Source organism: Galeopterus variegatus, unplaced genomic scaffold, assembly GCF_000696425.1.
Source record: "Galeopterus variegatus unplaced genomic scaffold, G_variegatus-3.0.2 Scaffold982, whole genome shotgun sequence".
Classification (NCBI taxonomy): domain Eukaryota; kingdom Metazoa; phylum Chordata; class Mammalia; order Dermoptera; family Cynocephalidae; genus Galeopterus; species Galeopterus variegatus.
In genome coordinates this window covers 765,338-781,883 of record NW_007727093.1, presented here as the reverse complement: position 1 = coordinate 781,883, position 16,546 = coordinate 765,338, and the positions used below count along the sequence as shown (strand labels likewise).

The 16,546-nt window shown below is 48.9% G+C and overlaps 1 non-coding gene across 1 annotated transcript; it reads right to left on the bottom strand.

Annotated features, from left to right (window-relative positions):
• Positions 1–7,435: 7,435 nt before the first annotated feature.
• Positions 7,436–7,509, bottom strand: TRNAI-GAU. The gene has a single exon. It is a non-coding gene; the product is annotated as a tRNA-Ile (tRNA).
• Between the last annotated feature and the right edge of the window lie 9,037 nt (positions 7,510–16,546).

Genomic DNA, 16,546 nt, shown 5'->3' with positions numbered 1-16,546 from the left:
TTTTATGCCATCTCTTTGTAGACACGATACTGCAGGACCAACACTGACAAAGCTTCCTCTGCTCCAATGGGCCCCAAGACACAGCCGCAAGAGCCCAGAGTTCTCACCTCTGCAGAAAAACCCTCGAGATTCCCTAACCCTGTGGCAGATGGAATGATACCCTTTGACCCCCAAATACATCCATGTCTTAATCCCAGAACTGGTGATCTGTTACCTGATGTGGCAAAAGGGCCTTTGTGGATGTAATTAGGGTTTTGAAATGGAGGGATTATCCTTGATTATCCAGGTGGGCCCAATGTAATCACAAGAGTCCTTACAAGAGGGAGGCAGGAGGGTCAGAGAGAGAGGAGATGTGACCAAAAACATGGAGGTCGTTAATTAGGGTTTTGAAATGGAGGGATTATCCTTGATTATCCAGGTGGGCCCAATGTAATCACGAGAGTCCTTACAAGAGGGAGGCAGGAGGGTCAGAGAGAGAGGAGATGTGACCAAAAACATGGAGGTCGAAGCGGCATGACTGCAGGCCAAAGAATGGGGACTACTTCTAGAAGATGGGAAAGGCCAGGACACAGGTTCCCCACAGAGCCTGAGAAGAAACCAGCCTGCCCACACCTCGAGTTTAGCCCAGTGAGACCGGAATTGGACATTTGACCTCCAGAACTGTAAGATAATGCATTTGTGTTGTTTTAAGCCACTAAGTTTGTGGTGATTTGTTCCAGCAGCCATAGGAAACTTATACAACCCCACCTGTACAAGTTAGAATTGGATTAGGCTGGATGGGGCCCAGGAGTAAGACCCCAGGGAGATGAGAACCACCATTCTTGGGACATCTTGGAAAGGATGCATCTACTTCCAGAGCTGGCTGGATATTGCCCAGGTTTTCACTGGGCAGAGCCTGCTGGTTTTGTCCTCTCTCAATCTGAGCCTCTCAAACTTACTACCCTACAGAGGCCACAGCAGAAGCCCCGGGGCCCACCCGAGTTGCTGGAGGCAGCCCAGGCTTCCTTCTCCAACAGCAGCAAGGACAAGGAATCTCAGCAGAAAGACCCTCCTGTCTTCACCAGCAATCTGCGTGGATCCCTCTCAACGTCTCCAGCTCCCGCTCCAGCCGCAGGGGCCCTCGTGACCTCAGGACATTGGCATGTGCTGTGCCTCTCCCCTGAACACTCATCCTGGCTGCCAACTTCTCTTCCTTTAGGGCGCAGCATCAGTGTCACCTCTTCACAGGGGACTTCTCTGTCCCTCTCTCCCAACTCTGTATTCAAAGGGTTAAAATGCTGGAAAGGCCAAAATGGTTACTAAAGGTGTAGAGAAATAAGCAATAAAAATAACCAAACGTGGGCTCTCCTTTCTCCAGTCTCCACTTTGAGAGCTATGGGTAGAAGAGACATTTTACTCTCCTCTTCCCTCTACTGTCAGAACAACAGTAGCTGAAGAGTCCTAAATGGCAGGAGATGCTCATCCTCGGTGCTAGAAGTCCATAGAAAGAGGGAGCACTGGGGCAAACTGGAGAGTGGCTGCTCTCCTGCAAATAGTCTGCTGCCATGTGGAAATGTGGGCCTGTGTTGTCATATCTCCTGATTCTTCCAAAGAAGTTGGAAAATCTGGAGGTTTACGTGAAATGCCCTGGTTTCTGAATTTACAGTTATTTTGATTTTTTAAAAAATTTGTCTAACACTGTTCAGACCAAGCAAATATGTCCACAGGCCTGATGTCTGATTTCTGCCCTATTTTGTCTCCTGGTTTATTTGTTTCCTTGACTTTGGTAAATTGAAAAACATAGCCATATTATTTTGAAGCTGTTCCCACCGAAAAGCGGGAGTTGATTTTCCCATTTCCTGATTCTGGGCTGCTGTTGTGACTCGCATTGGAGGTGGCAGAAGAGGCATTGTGCTAGGCCCAGAGCCTGGGCCCCAGACGGCCTTGCAGCTCTGCCTTCACTCTCCTAAAACCCTCTGGCCGCCATGTAAGGAAGCTCTCAGCCTAGCCTATTTGGGTGTGAGAGACCACATGGAGAGGGAGGCGCAGCTGACCACCCCATGGAGGCTGCAGATGTGTAGTGAGCCCATTCAAAACCCTCCAGCCCCAGTCCAGCTGCCTGATGACAGCTGAGCCTGTGAGGGACGTAGGCAAGACCAGTGAAAGGAGCATCCAGCTGAGTCCAGCCCACACTGCAGAAATGTGAGGAAATAAATGGAGGTTGTCGTAAGCCACGAATCTTGGGGTGTTTGTTATGCAGCGAAAGATAACTGATACACTGCCCATGTCACAGTCTTTCACCATCTTTGCTTGTTTGCTCTTTTGTCTCAGTTCCCTGCCTACCCTGCTCCCCACACTCCTGGAATGTCAACTCTATGAGCCTGTGGACCTCATCCGTCTTGTTCCCTGTACCTCGTGTAATGCCCAGCAGGTGCTCAATAAATATTTGTTGAAAGAGTGAATAAGTAAATGTTTAAGTCAACAAACATTTGCAGTGCCAACCCCTTATCACAAGACACCACGCTGGAGATGTCAGTGATTCAGTGTCTCCATGAGGGAGCTCATTGCTTCTTAGACATGTTCCTCGTCTTCCATCATGTGATTTTACAGATAATTTAAGGAGGTCTCTGGGGCCCTGGCTGATATTTCAGCCACATCTTGTCCTAGCATGCAGACTAGGTAAGGTATGGCTTCTCGCTTTGGCAAATTTGGGTCTGAATTCTGCAGCCCTTAACCCCTCTGAGCCACAGTTGTCTTGACCTGGGAGCAGATGTTGGTGGTCACTGGCAGGGCTGCTGGAGGCTCACAGGCGACGGGTGTGTTTACTGTGTTTGCATCTTGCTCCATCCTCCCACGTGGAGGATCTCAAGAAATGCTGGTCTCTTTATGTGTTGGGGCAAAAATGCTTGCTTGAGGCGGCACACATTTTCTGACTTGGTTCCAGTGCTTGGGGTTTTCAGCCCTAGGGCCTGAAAAACAGTGAGGAGAATGCTTAGTCCTGGACCTGCGAACAGAGTCTTCAGGGTCCCTGAGTGAGTTCTCTGCCAACCAGGATCAGACAGTACACCAGGCGCCCCCTCTGTCCACGGTCAAGTCCCAATTACAAACCATTTGAGAGAGGAGGAGTTGGGTCTGACTGAGGTGCAAACTGCGCGTTCTCCGCTTGTCCTCCAGTCTCAAATCTCTCTTCTCAGCTCAGGTGAATCGACCAAAGCCCACTCTCCAGAATGACGCTGCAAGCCACCTCCCGGGCCATCCCTTGTCATAGACACCCACACAACTGTAGCCACTACTTTGATGCAGCCCTACTCTTTGATCCATCATTAGGATCCTAAACCTGCCAGGTATTTTCAGAGGAGGAAATGAAGACACAGAGAGTCAATTGAAGTCATTTGTCAAAATGGTAATAATAGCCAACATTTATCATCCTTTCCAGAAGAAGGATTTGAGTGACTTGGAAGGGGTTAGCCCAGACCCAAGCCACAGGAAAGAGCTTAGTCACCTGCCTCCACGTCCTCACTAGACCTGAATTTCTCCTACTGGCACAACCTAGGAAAGCCAGGGGCTGGCAGCAGGTGACTTTAGGAGACACAGGGCGGGTCCATTCTCAGTTCAGTCCTGAGTGGAACTTCCAGAGCCCTGGGCAGAGAGGCAGGGCTGAGTGACCTCATGTTGGATTAGGGACTTTCAGGATGGGACAAAGCCTGTCTTTATTTCAGGGTTGATGACCTGGGTCTGAGTGGGTGACCTGCCTCCTAGCTGATGGGAGATGAGATCTAAACTGGCTGTGATCTCGAGCTGAGTAAAGGGTGATGATGCAAAGAGCGTCTGAGCAGCCCTTGGCATTTCCTGACACCTGCTGGGTGCCGCCCACTGTCCCAGGCACCCAGGACGCCAGTCCTGCTGTGGAGGCTCAGGTGCTTCTCACCTTCACTTGAACATCAGAATGACCTGGGAGCTCCGGCAAACACCCACGCTCGGGCTCCACCTGAGACCAATTAAATCAGCACCTCTAGGCTAGCACCCGCACACCAGCGTTTGAAGCTCCCGGTTGATTTGCAAGCAGGGCTGAGAGTACTGTGCTAGTCAATACTAAAAGCCCGTGTTTGTGGAGCAATTATCTTGTGCCAGGGTCTAAGAATTTTATATACGTAAATATTCCTTTACTCTTCACACGATCCCTCTGAGGTAATGCTGTTATCGTTACCTCTATTTTACAGATGAGGAAACAGGCCAGAGTGAGGGCAGGCGAGGGGTTAGCAGGGGGCCAGCAAGGCAAAGCAGAGAGAGCACTGGCCTGGGAGCCTAGCCCCGCATTCACAGGGGCTGCTCTTGCAGAGCTACAGGCTTTAGACATGCAACTTAATCTTTAGGGGCCTCAGTTTTCTCATGTAAATAGGTACCGAAGGATGGGGCACAACATGGCTCCTCAATAAGAGACAGCTGTTAGGAATAGTTCTGTTCATTCCATTAATATCCAATAAGTAAGTAGTAGGAGAAGTTCTGTCCATTCAAATAGCTTTCACACTATGATTATCGCGGGCTACTGTGAATCCTAAATAAAAGATGCACTCAAAGACAGCCTTGGGAGGGACGGGGTGGGGGAGGCAAGGGTGCCGGCAAGGTAGACCCGTATTGATGTGAGCCCTACTGATGGGGGCACAAAAGTGTGAAGTGAAAACCATAGGCTCATCCGCCCTGTGTCTTCTTTCTCACTGGGGAGGGATTAGCCATCTTCTGCCTGTGACTGTCCCCCCACCCCACAGCCCCGCCCCACCACAAACCCTGACATACGCGATTCCGGAGGCCACTTCGAGCATCAGACAGCAAGCAATGAAAATGTCCAGCAGAGGGCACCCCAAACCCACAAGGCGGCTTGCAGGGCTGGGAGGGTCTGTGTCCTGGCCACCGTCTGGTACCTAGGGAGGAGGAAAGTCCTGGCCCTTCTGTCCTCTCCCCTCCCAGCCAGGTCCAGTGAACAAGGACCCTGCTCACTGGGCAGGACTGGTGACGATGGAGAGGCACAATGGGCAGGGTCCTCTGCACCCTTCATGGCCCTAAGGACTGCCCATGACCTTGGGAGGTTGGAGGTCGCTCTGGTTCTTGCCCTGCCTTGGGGCAGCTGTGTCCACATGGACAATAGGCTCTTGGCGGCACCCACCCAGTTCAGAGCCACCTTTCCTGGATTTGCAGCATGAGCAGGCTTGAGCTAGGGACTCTGAGCTGAACGGACCTGTGTCCTTTGTCCATGTGTGAGGCTGCCCAGGGGCTGCCCATCCAGACACAAATTCTTCCCTAGCACGAATCTAGTCATGAGGCCTGTCAACACTGCTTCCAAAAGAACTCTGGGATGTCTCTCTGAGAGGGTGGTGTGTGGTGGCTGGGGTGCAGACTTTGGGATCCCCCTGCTGAGGGTGGTGTTTCATTGATGTGACCATGGTAAGGATGTAAGCTCTGTGCCTCTGTGTCCTTGCCTGTAAAAAGGGTGACAATAATTATAATGGACCTACCATGGAGGTTTGCTGGAGGGTACGTGAGCAGTGCCTGGCACGGGGCTACAGAAGTGTTACAGGTGACTATCTTCTTCCCTGCCCATTTATTAACTCAGGTCACGGTCACTTTCACCCTCGTCCCCCCAGAAGAACAGGGCCACCCTCAACCCCACCCCACCCTGGGTGAATCAGGCTACCACCATACCCCCTGGATGATCCATGCCACCACCGATCCTCCCACACACAACCCAGTGACTCCTGCAGGCTCCTAACTGGCCTGCTTAGCTCCAGTCTCACCCCCCTCCCATCCGTTGTCCACCCCGATGGTAGCCAGATTGATTTTTCTGGGATGCAAACCTGATCACATTACTGCCCACTCAACATGCACAAATGATTTCCCAATAAACTCAGGATTAAGTTCCAGCTCCTTCATATGAGTTCCGAGGCCTTTGGTGACCTGGTCAGTGCTGGGCTCTCTGGCCTTCTCGCTCTAAGTGACAGCCAGGGCCCAACCGAAGGGGTCCCAGGTGGGATAGTTGACATCCTCTTGATAGTCTTTAAACACTTGCACATTTATCAAACAGGGAAACTACCTTTTTTTAAAAAAAAATTAATAGAAAGGATATTTCTCTCTCTTTTGGTGAAAACAGGGCTTTAGAACATGCACTCTATCAGAGTAACCTGCTCACTTATCAGAAAATGTCTTTCATTTGACATTTTTCTGCCCTCATCAGTGGATGACGTTAGTCACTCACACTCCTTAAAAGATGACTTTATCTTACGTGGATTCAAGTTCAAAGTCTAATTCTCCAATCTGAATTGGGGCTGGCCATATGTCTGTGGCCTCTGGAATCTTCACCATCTGACCTACATATGAGGTCACAAAAGGGGCAGCCCTGGGCAAAGGTGCTTGTTAAGTTTCCACCTGGAGAAGCTGGTATGACATTCTGATTTCCCTCTCCTGATTCATTCCCATATTACTGATTCATGCCCCTGGCATGTGTGCTCCTTACCAACATGCCCCTGGCTATGTCCCCGGCTAGCTGGTTGCTCCATTCAGCCCTGGCTCCCCCATCACGATATCATTTCCTGGTGTCCCGATGTGAGAGAGCTCATGAACGTTCAGACCTGATGCTCAGTTTTGCATAAAACTGATATTTTGCGAGGTACCTTTCTATCCTGAAGTTGAATTAGTAGGTATATAATTCACCTATACACGTGATTTCAGAAATATCAATATTGTGCCCTACTTATAAAGGAGGTAAAAAGGAAAGTAATTTGCCATAAAATCATATGTGGGGACTGGGGACACTGGACCCCCCTAGAGACATAAGAAGGAGTCACACAGTTGCCCTGTTTGAAGATCCCCAGGAAGGCTATAGCCGCAAGAGCAGACGGCCACAGGTGTGCCCTGTGGGTGACTCAAACATCACAGGCAGAGAGGCTGTTGGTGACGTGATTTTCCGACATGGTGACCAACTCTTGGTTAATATCCAAATGAAACAAAGAACAACCGTTCCTCAAGCTACACGGAGTTTGCACTCCTGAAAAATTCAGTGACTATTAAAACTGAGCAGTGGAAAAAAATTGCATTTATATGTAAAATGAAGTTAGATTCCAGACACAGATAATTTCAAGCAGGGTTTTCACCTATACAAATGCCCGGAGAGACGGCAGACTGTCACATGGGACGTGGGCCTGTTCTTTGTCGCAGGACATGTCCGGCGCATTGCAGGACATCTAGGCTTCCTGCCCACTGCCACCACTAAATGCCAAAGGCTCCCACACTCACGTTACTGGGACAAATCTCCAATCCTAGTAGGGACAATCCTGCCCCCAGGAGAATCACAGGGTACGGGTCAGGTTATCCCCCACCCCTGCCAGATCTTCATTTATGCTATTTCCTCCCTCTCCTTTTATTCTCTTTTTCTTTCTTTTTTTTTTCCCCCTTTTTTGGGGGGTGTCGGCTGGTACAGGGATCGAACCCTGGACCTTGGTGTTATCAGCACCATGCTCTAACCCACTGAGCTAACCGGCCAGCCCCTCCTCTCCTTTTCATCAAGGGGGCGTCTCCTCTTTCTGCAGTCTCTGTATATTCCTCATTCCTCCAGGAAGCCCACCCTGGCCCCTCCATGCTGCAGAAATGCCCTTCTCTGTCCCTACGGCCCCACCACCACACTTTGTGAACCTAGTTACTTTGTGCATCTCCCTACCCACTCCTTCCCCTGGGGAAGCCAGGAGTCTTTGTCCTTCACCGTCAGTGCCTGGTATGCAGTAGGCACTCAATAAGTGTTTATCAAAGACTTGAATCCTAGTGGCTTCCTCTTCTGCTATGCTGACTTGATCCTCACAATTGCCCCAGAAAGTAGGCGCTGTTATTATTTCCATTTTTCAGATGAGGAAACCGAGGCTCAGAGGGTCAGGGTGACATGCCCAGGGTCACGCATGGAACCAATCATACCAATCTGGCCCCTCAAATTCTCTACAGAGGCACTTTCCTGTCTCTGTTATTGCCCTGCCCAATACCCCAGTGGCTTCCCATGAGAGATTCAACAACCAGGACCCCCAGCCTCATCAATCACCCAGCCCCATCCAGCGTCCAGCCCCGCGGACTCCCGCACACCTGCTCCCTGCATCCTGAGCACAATTATCACCCCCACCTCCCTGCCTTTGCCTCTCCTTCCCCCACCATCTCTAGCTTACCCATCCTCCAAGGCCCATTCCCGATTCTGCTCCCCCCACCCCAACAAAGGCCCCTCTCCCCGTCCCAGTCCCCTCTGGCACTCTGCAGGCTGTAATGCTTGACCATGTTCCAGCCACCTATGACAGCAGCATCTGGACCAGCCTTATCATTCCTGAGCCTCTTCCTGGCGCACCCAACTCAGGGCCCAGCCTGCCACCCATGCTTGGTGCCACCCATGCGCCTGATCCCCCAGCTGGCTGAGCCCCTGTGAGCCAAGCACTCACAGGTGCTCACAAGGGCACAGAGCAAGCAGGCAGGAGCGCCAGCACTGGGGCACAGTCCTTCCACTCACGCCTGACACTGCTGACAAGGCCATGTGCATCCAGCGGGCTGGTGGCAAGAGAAGGCTCAGTGTGCAGTCACCAGCTCTGAGCCGGCCTTGGGTTCAGCTCACCCAGGACAGGGGCCGGCTCCACAAGCGTCGACCCATTTCCAGGCACAAGTAACATCTGGCTATAACGATCTAGCCTCTCTGAGCTTCAGTTTCTCCATCTGTGAACTGAAAGTTTGGAAGCAGATGCTCTCCAAGAACTCTCAGGTTTTTACATTTTAGGAGTCATCCAGCAAATATTTTTTGAGCACCTGCTATGTTCCTCAAGGGTCAGATACGTTCCAGAAGAAGGTTAAGGCCAGTCCTATCTAAAGCTGAAACCTCCCACTTCCTATCCTCCATCCCCACTTAACTTTTCTCCTTCGCATTGAACATCTAACATACCTTTAATTTCAGGTATTTGTCTTCTTTGCTGTGTGTCTCTGTGACAGCTCTATCTCTAGCACATAGAGCAGTGCTCGGCACACAGTAGGCACTCAATAAATCTTTGCTGAGTGAGTGAATGAACAAGTGGACTGTTTTCTGGATCAAATAATCTACATAATATCCAGTGTCCTTCTCAGCTCCTGACAAGATCACAGGAACAACTACAATAAAATTAATCTTTTGGGAGTGGGATGCAACTAACAGGACATCCCTGTCACCTCTTTTGAGCCTCCCAGTACCTGCCAGAGGTTGTAGGCAGGTCATGGTAGTGACCCCGTGCAGAGGAGGAAAGCAGCTCCCAGACGAGGAGTGCACCGTACAAGGTTCTGCTGAGTCTCGGGACGATGTGCACAATCTTCAGTTGCCACCATCCTGCTCTCCCAGCCCCAGCCAGTAACTCCCTGCTCCCTGGATATTCTATACCTTCTTTTTTTTCATTCTTCTGTGCCTTCGCACACGTGGTTCCCTATGCTAGAAAAACCCTTCCTCAGCCCCTCTCTGCCAGACACATTCCTGTTCTTCCTTCCAAACCCAGCAGTGAGGCACCTTGACTGTGACCCACCCGTCTGTGTCTTGACACAGCAGCCATAGAAACAACCAGGTGGGGACCTGCTCTCTGCGGGCCAGGATGACAGCTGTGACCCGGCATCCAGCTGACTCAGTCTCCTGCCCATCTCACCTCCCCAGAGGCTGGAAGCAAATCAAGTTCAGAGCCAGTGCCGGGTGCCCATGGCAGCCGAGGATGACACAGGACCCCCCACTCCATGGCAGGCAAGTGTGCATCACATCACTGCCAAAATCCCGTCTGTGCTGGAAAGTTCCCGAAACTCCTGTGTACTGACTTTTTAGACTAAACACAAACATTTTCTTTGTTCCCTCCACATCAAAGCATTTTAAAATGAAGTGTCTACCTCTTGGTAAGGTATCTCCTGCCTCACCACTATATTTTCATGTTTACTTTGTAACTTTAAAAATACAGGTATACTATTCGTGTTTACTCTGAGAAACTACCATTGAGATCAGGCTATAGAACTTGACCCCAAGCCCGATCCCCATACCCCCTCTCAGTCAATACCTCCAAGGTTACCCCTATTCTGACCTCTGTCACCAAGGTCAGCTTTGCCTATTCTTGAACTTCAGATAAGTGGAATCACACCGGGCGTCTCTTTTTGCATCTGGCTTCATTTGTTCGGTAATCACACCACCTATGAAACTCACCTGTGTTGATGTACCTGCAGTCCTTTCATTTCCACTGCTGAGTCTAAGTATTCCATTGCCTCAATACACTGCCATTGATTTTCCCATTCTGCTCATAATAGATGTTTAGGTTGTTTCCAAAGTGGGGTGATTATGAATAAAGCTGCTATAAATATTTTTGTATATATTAAATTTATTTGGAGTATATAGATATAGAGTGCGATAATGGTACAAAAAAATTCAAAATGTACTGCGTGAGTTTCCTAGCACTACTGTAAGGAATTGCCACAAACTCGATGGCTTAAAACAACAGAAAAGTTGTTTTCTGGCCTCACAGTTCTGGAGGCCAGAAGTCTGAGATCAAGGTGTCGGCAGGGCCACGCTCCCTCCAGAGGCTCTGGGGGAGCCTTTCCTTGCCTCTTCCAGCTTCTGGAGGCTCCAGCGATCCCTGGGCTTGTGGCTATATCACTCTGATCTCTGCCTCTGTCTTCACATGGCCTTCTCCTGTTCACTGTGTCTCTTATAAAGGCCCTTGTCACTAGATTTGGGGCACACTCTAATCCAAGATGATGTCAACTAGAGACCTTTAACCTAATTACATCTGCAAAAATTCTCTTTCCTAATAAGATCACATTCACAGGATCTAGGGATTAGGACGTGGACATATCTTTTGGGGGACACCATTCAACCCATGACAGGTACCAAATACATGAAGTAGAAGTCAGTCCCCTCCCATCCCTATCTCCCAGCCCCCCATTGCCTTCCACCCAGCTCCAGGATGTCCTTCAAGTGATGGTTTCTGCATATATAGGAATATATGTGTGTGTGTATGTCTGTGTCTATCATTTTTATGTAAATTGTAGTTTATTCTACAGTGTTCTGTACTTGTCTTTCTTACTTAATGTATTGTTATGATCATCCCTTATCAGTAACTTTACAGCTGCCTCCTTTTTGACAGCTACGTAGCACCCTATTATATGGATGAACCAATTTATTTAAACATTCCCCTCTTGATGGACATTCAGGTTGTTTTCAATCATTTGCTATTTCCAGCAGTGAGGCAAAGACCATTTTCCAAGTGACGTTTTTGTCCACAGGCACAAGCCTAGAATTCCTACCTTCCCTTCCTTACTTTTTCAAAGACAATATAATGGTATTAAAAACTATTTTTAATTTTAAAAAATCTTCCTTTATTCCCACCACACCCACCGCTCTGCGTAATCTTTTCCAGCCCAGTCCTCAACCAGAAGCATTTTGCAAAGTTGCAGGCATGAGGCACACGTCGTTTTTATTCTGTCTCATAAGATCATAAGATGCTACTTATATCGTAAGAATTTTCCAAGTTGCTACACAGTCATCAAAGTGACATTTCCACGGCAATGTAACAATGTCACTGGGCAGACGGTCATGATGTACGAAGCCACTGCCCTACATGGGCTCTTATTTTTCTCTTCCAGATAAGGCTGCAGAGAATATTTTCCTTCCAATCGCTTTTTCATAAGAAAGAAAAAAAAAAGATAATTTTCTTAGCTAGATTTCCAAGCATAGGGTTATTCAGTCAAAGACTATGAACAATTTCACAGGATTAACTACAAGTTGCCAAATTGCTTTTCCAACAAGATAATCTGCTTGATACTGACATAGATGGTGACCCTCCTGCCTAACTCCCCAGCCCCAGCATGGAGCATCAGCCACTCCTACCAAAAATAACACACTTTTGGGGCTGGACGCTTAGCTCAGTTGGTTAGAGTACGGGGTTGATAACACCAAGGTCCAGGGTTCGAATCCCTATACCGGCCAGCCGCCGAAAAATAAAATAAAATAAAATAACACATTCGGGAGCTTCTCAAAGTTGCTCTGTGGTCTGTGATTAGTCTGTGTTTCTCACCGATGCCACTGTGGATTCTGACAGAGCTGACTTTGAACCCTGGCTCAGCTACTTGGCCTTGGTCCAGTCACTTCACCCCTCTGATCATGTTTCCTCATCTGTACAATGTAGGGTGACCAACTATCCCTGTTTCCTCAGGGGTGAGCGGGTTCCTGGGACGTGGGACTTTCAGTGCTAAAACCAGTGGAGGCCCAGCAAGCCACTATGAGTTGGCCTGCCTAGTAAAGTGCGGGTCATGCCATCTCCCCCAGAGACTTGCTGTGAGGAAAATGAGCTGATTCGATTAAAGGGCTGCTCTGTGGAGTAGAAGCCCCTCCTGATCCACTGCCGCTAGAGGCAAATGGCAAGCCGGCCGCTGTCAAACACCCGGGAGTCCAGCCCCTTCATGCACGGGGCATCCTCCATCACGTGGCTCCCTAGTGCCTAGAATCAGGCCTGGCACAAAGTAGGTGCTCACTTAATAGACATGGAGTGAACTGATGGGTGATTCAGCTCCTGCTTGCATGTGAACTCTCATTATCCAGTTCCATCGCATCTTCCTAGCATTGAGTATTATCATTCAAAAAATTGGAAATGAGATAAAATAGTGCTTTAATCTTAGTTTCTCTGGCTGGTAGTCCACTACCCTATTCCTGAGGCACTCACAAATACTCTGTGTTTGAGACCATCCCTGGGGAACCCCTGGCCTCCCCCACGTGACCCCAGCACCCCAGCTCTCTTCTTCCTGGCCCCACACCCAGGCTGCTGGGCTCTCTGAAGGTGACTTGCTCCTCTGACTCGTGGGGTTTCCCTCTCCCTCAACTTTGGGAGTGGCCAGCTCAGGTAGGAAGTCTGGACCCTGCCTCAGCCCCCCTAAAGCCCACCCCACCCAATTTCTCCCTGATGTGTTTATGTGGGGTCAGTGGGGTGGGAGTGGGGATACTGGCCACTCTTGAGGTTAAACATTTTTCCACTAATTTGTTTACTCTCTGAATTTCCTCCTGGGCCTTTGTGGGTTTACAGGCTCTAGGATTTGTATATCTTTTTCTCTGGAGATTGGGTTTATGCTGTCAGAAATCCAATTTATATATTTTTTAAAAATTTATATTTTTTTCTTTTATATTACCCCAATGTGGAAGATGGATCTGAATTTCCTGTTTCTTTATGGGGGAAAAAAAAAGGGAGAAAAAAATGCTGTTGTGTTGTTCTTTTTGAAGTCTGTGTGTGTGTGTGTGTGTGTGTGTGTGTGTGTGTGCGCCCTCACAAATATGGGTAGATTGCTGCTTTCTGAAACTCACCTTTATAATGTTTGATGGAGAGAAGGGAGACAAGAGGGTTAGTGAATTGAGAAGCATTTGCTGGACTCTTAGGTGCAGTTTTTTGTGTGGTCCAGCCTTGCTCTCCCCACAGTAGACACTCAATGTTTGATGATTGAATTAATTCTACCTTATTTCTTTCAATCTTTTTAAAGAAGCATAACATTGTAGATATAGCCGAAGCTCCCAACTCCAGGGTTTTTTTTTGTCTTTTTCTTTTGTATCAAAGTCTCCTCTCCCCAGGGACGTACCACCACTGTCGGGATGCAGTTCGGTGTTTCTCTTCCTGTGCATGTTTTTGTACTATTACTGCTCACTTATGCTTACAAGAACCAGACATTGCATTTTTATGTTTCAGACAGTATGTAAATGTTTTATACTGTCTGTGTCACTCTGCAACTTGCATTGTTGGTCACTTCCGCCCTCAGAGTAGTCCATCGAATGGGTGTATCATGATTAATTAGCCATTCTTTGGTTGGTGGCTGTATTAGTTTCCTGGGGCTACCATATCAGAGTACCCCACGCTGGGTGGCCCAAACATAAAACATTGATCATCTCACAGTTCTGGAGGGAGGCTAGAAGTCCAAAATCAGGTGTTGGAAGGGGTGATTCTTTCTGAGGGCTGTGAGAGGGGACCTGCTTTGTCCTCCTGGCTTCAGGCATTCCTTGGCTTATAAACAGCATTCTCCCTGAGCCTTCCCATCACTTTCACTCTATGTGTTTGTCTCTGTGTCCACATTTTCCCCTTTTCATAAGAACACAGTCATATTGAATTAGGGCCCATCTCAGCGACCTCATCTCAACTTGCTCATCTGCAAAGACCCTATTTCCAAATACGATCACATTCCCAGGTGCCCTGGATTAGGACATCAGTATCCTGGGGTGGGTGGGGGGGAGAGACACAATTCAACCCTTAACAGTGGCATAATAGATGATTTCTGATTTGTCTACATTCCAAAATACTTCAGCAAACATTCTAAACAGCCTCTTTGGGCACTGGTACAGGTAGCTCCCTAGAGCCGCGGTTCTCAAAGTGTGGTCCTGGGGACAGCAGCATCAGCATCACTTGGGAACTTGTTAAAAAAGCAAATTTCCTAGCCCTGCCTCAGACCTGCTGAGTCAGGAGCTCTGACAACCTGTGTTTTAACAAGCCTTCCAGGGGATTTTGATGCAAGCTCAAGGAGGAGAACCACTATTCCAGGGTGAGTGGCTCAAACTTTGGGGTGTGGGGAGAGGGATGCATCTACTTATTTGGGGAACTTGGGAGGAACTAGTCTACTGCAAGGTGCCTGAGCCTGTGTGTGCTTTAGGGGCTCCACGGCTGACTCTAGGACAGAGCTTCTCAATCTTGGCGCTTTAGAATCATCTGGAAGCTTTAAAAACAAATGCCAATGGCCATGCCCAAACCCAGAGAGTCTGATTTAATTGGGGGAGGGCAGAGCCTCAGTCCTTCCCACCCCAGCAGAGGGGGTTGAGTGCAGCGAAGGCTGAAGACCGCTGGCTCCTCAAAGAGTGATTCTCAGACCAGCAGCAGCTGCAGCCCTGGGAGCTTGTGAGAAATGCCCAGCCTCAGGTGCCACCCCAGACCTTCCAATCCAGAATCTGCATTTTAAGAAGAATCCCAGATGATCTGTGTGCACATTAAAGTTTGAGAAGAACCAGTAGTTCTGGAAGCCGAAGTCGAAATGCTGATCCTGACTCCAGACGTCTGGGGTGGGGCCGAGGTTCTGCCTTGGTGACCAGCTTACAGGTGATGCTGACGTTGCTGGTCCAGGGACCAGACTTTGAGTAACAAAGGACTAAAATGTATGCCTAAGAGTTAAACTGCAGGGAGGAGGACTGGAGCATCTTTAACTTTACCAGGTATATTAATTTTCTAGGGCTGCCATAATGAAATACCACGGGCTGGGTGGCTTAAACACCAGACATTTCTTTTCTCACAGTTCTGGAGGCTGAAAGTCCGAGATCAAGGTGTTCACATGGTTGGTTCTTCTGAGGCCACTCTCCTTGGCTTGCAGATGGCGTCTTCTCCCTGTGTCTTCATGTGGTCGTCCTTCTGTGGCTGCCTATGTCCTAATCTCCTCTTCTGTGAGGATACCAGTCATCTTGGGTTAGGACCCACCCATGTGACCTCATTTTACCTTAATTACCTCTTCAAGGCCCTATCTTCAAATGGAGTTACATTCTGAGGTACTGTGGGTTAGGACTTCAACCTATGAGTTGGGGGGGGCGGGATGAGCGGGGGGCACAATTCAGTCCTTAACACCAAGTGAAGTAAGTGCTTTCCAACCTGATTCTTCCAGGATCTTTCATATCAATTTCTAGGAGTTCTTTGTAAATCCCGTATACTAACCTATGTCGCAAGACTTCTGCGCTGACCTGCAGCTCGTCTGTTTGCTTGTTTATGTTGTCTTTTGATGTCCAAAGGTTTTGTCATTTTAGTGAAGTCGAACGCTTCCAGCGTTAAGGCTTATCTTGTTTAAGAAATCCTTTCCCACACCAAGGTTATGGAAATATTGTCTTATCCTCTACTAAATATTTTCAAGTTTTGTTTTTCACATTTTGGCCTCAGTCCACCTGGACTTTATCTGTGTGTGTGTGTGTGTGATGTACGAAAACAATCTAATTTTATATTTTCAAATGGATTGCCAGCGACTGTCCCCACCCCATTTTGTGCTCTGCTTTCCCCGGTGGGCTGAGGTCCCGACACCCTGTTCCCCACTCCCCGGCCCCTGCCGCACCCCCAACTATTTCCCCCTGAAGGGCTGGGCTCGACCCAGTGTGGCCTCTGCCTGCCCCGAGGACGAGGACAAGCCCCACTGGGGCCCGCAGCTCTGCTGCCTTCTTCTGGAGAGGGCTGCAGAGACGGGACTGTATTCTTTCCTAGGGCTGCCATAACAAATTACCGCAAACTGTGTGCCTTAAAATAACGGAGATATATTCTCTCATAGTTCAGGAGGCCAGAAGTCTGAAATCAAGTGATCATCAGGGCTGGATCCTTCTAGAGGCTCTGAAGGAGTCTTCCCAGGACTCTCTTCCAGCTCTGGGAGCCGCCGGCAACCCTCGGTGCTCCTTGGCTTGTAGACGTGTCACTCCAGTCTCTGCCCCACATTCACATCACCTTCTTCTCTGGGTCTCTGTATTGTTTTCATCTTCTCTTATAAGGAATTGTCATTGAATTTAGGGCCCTTCTAA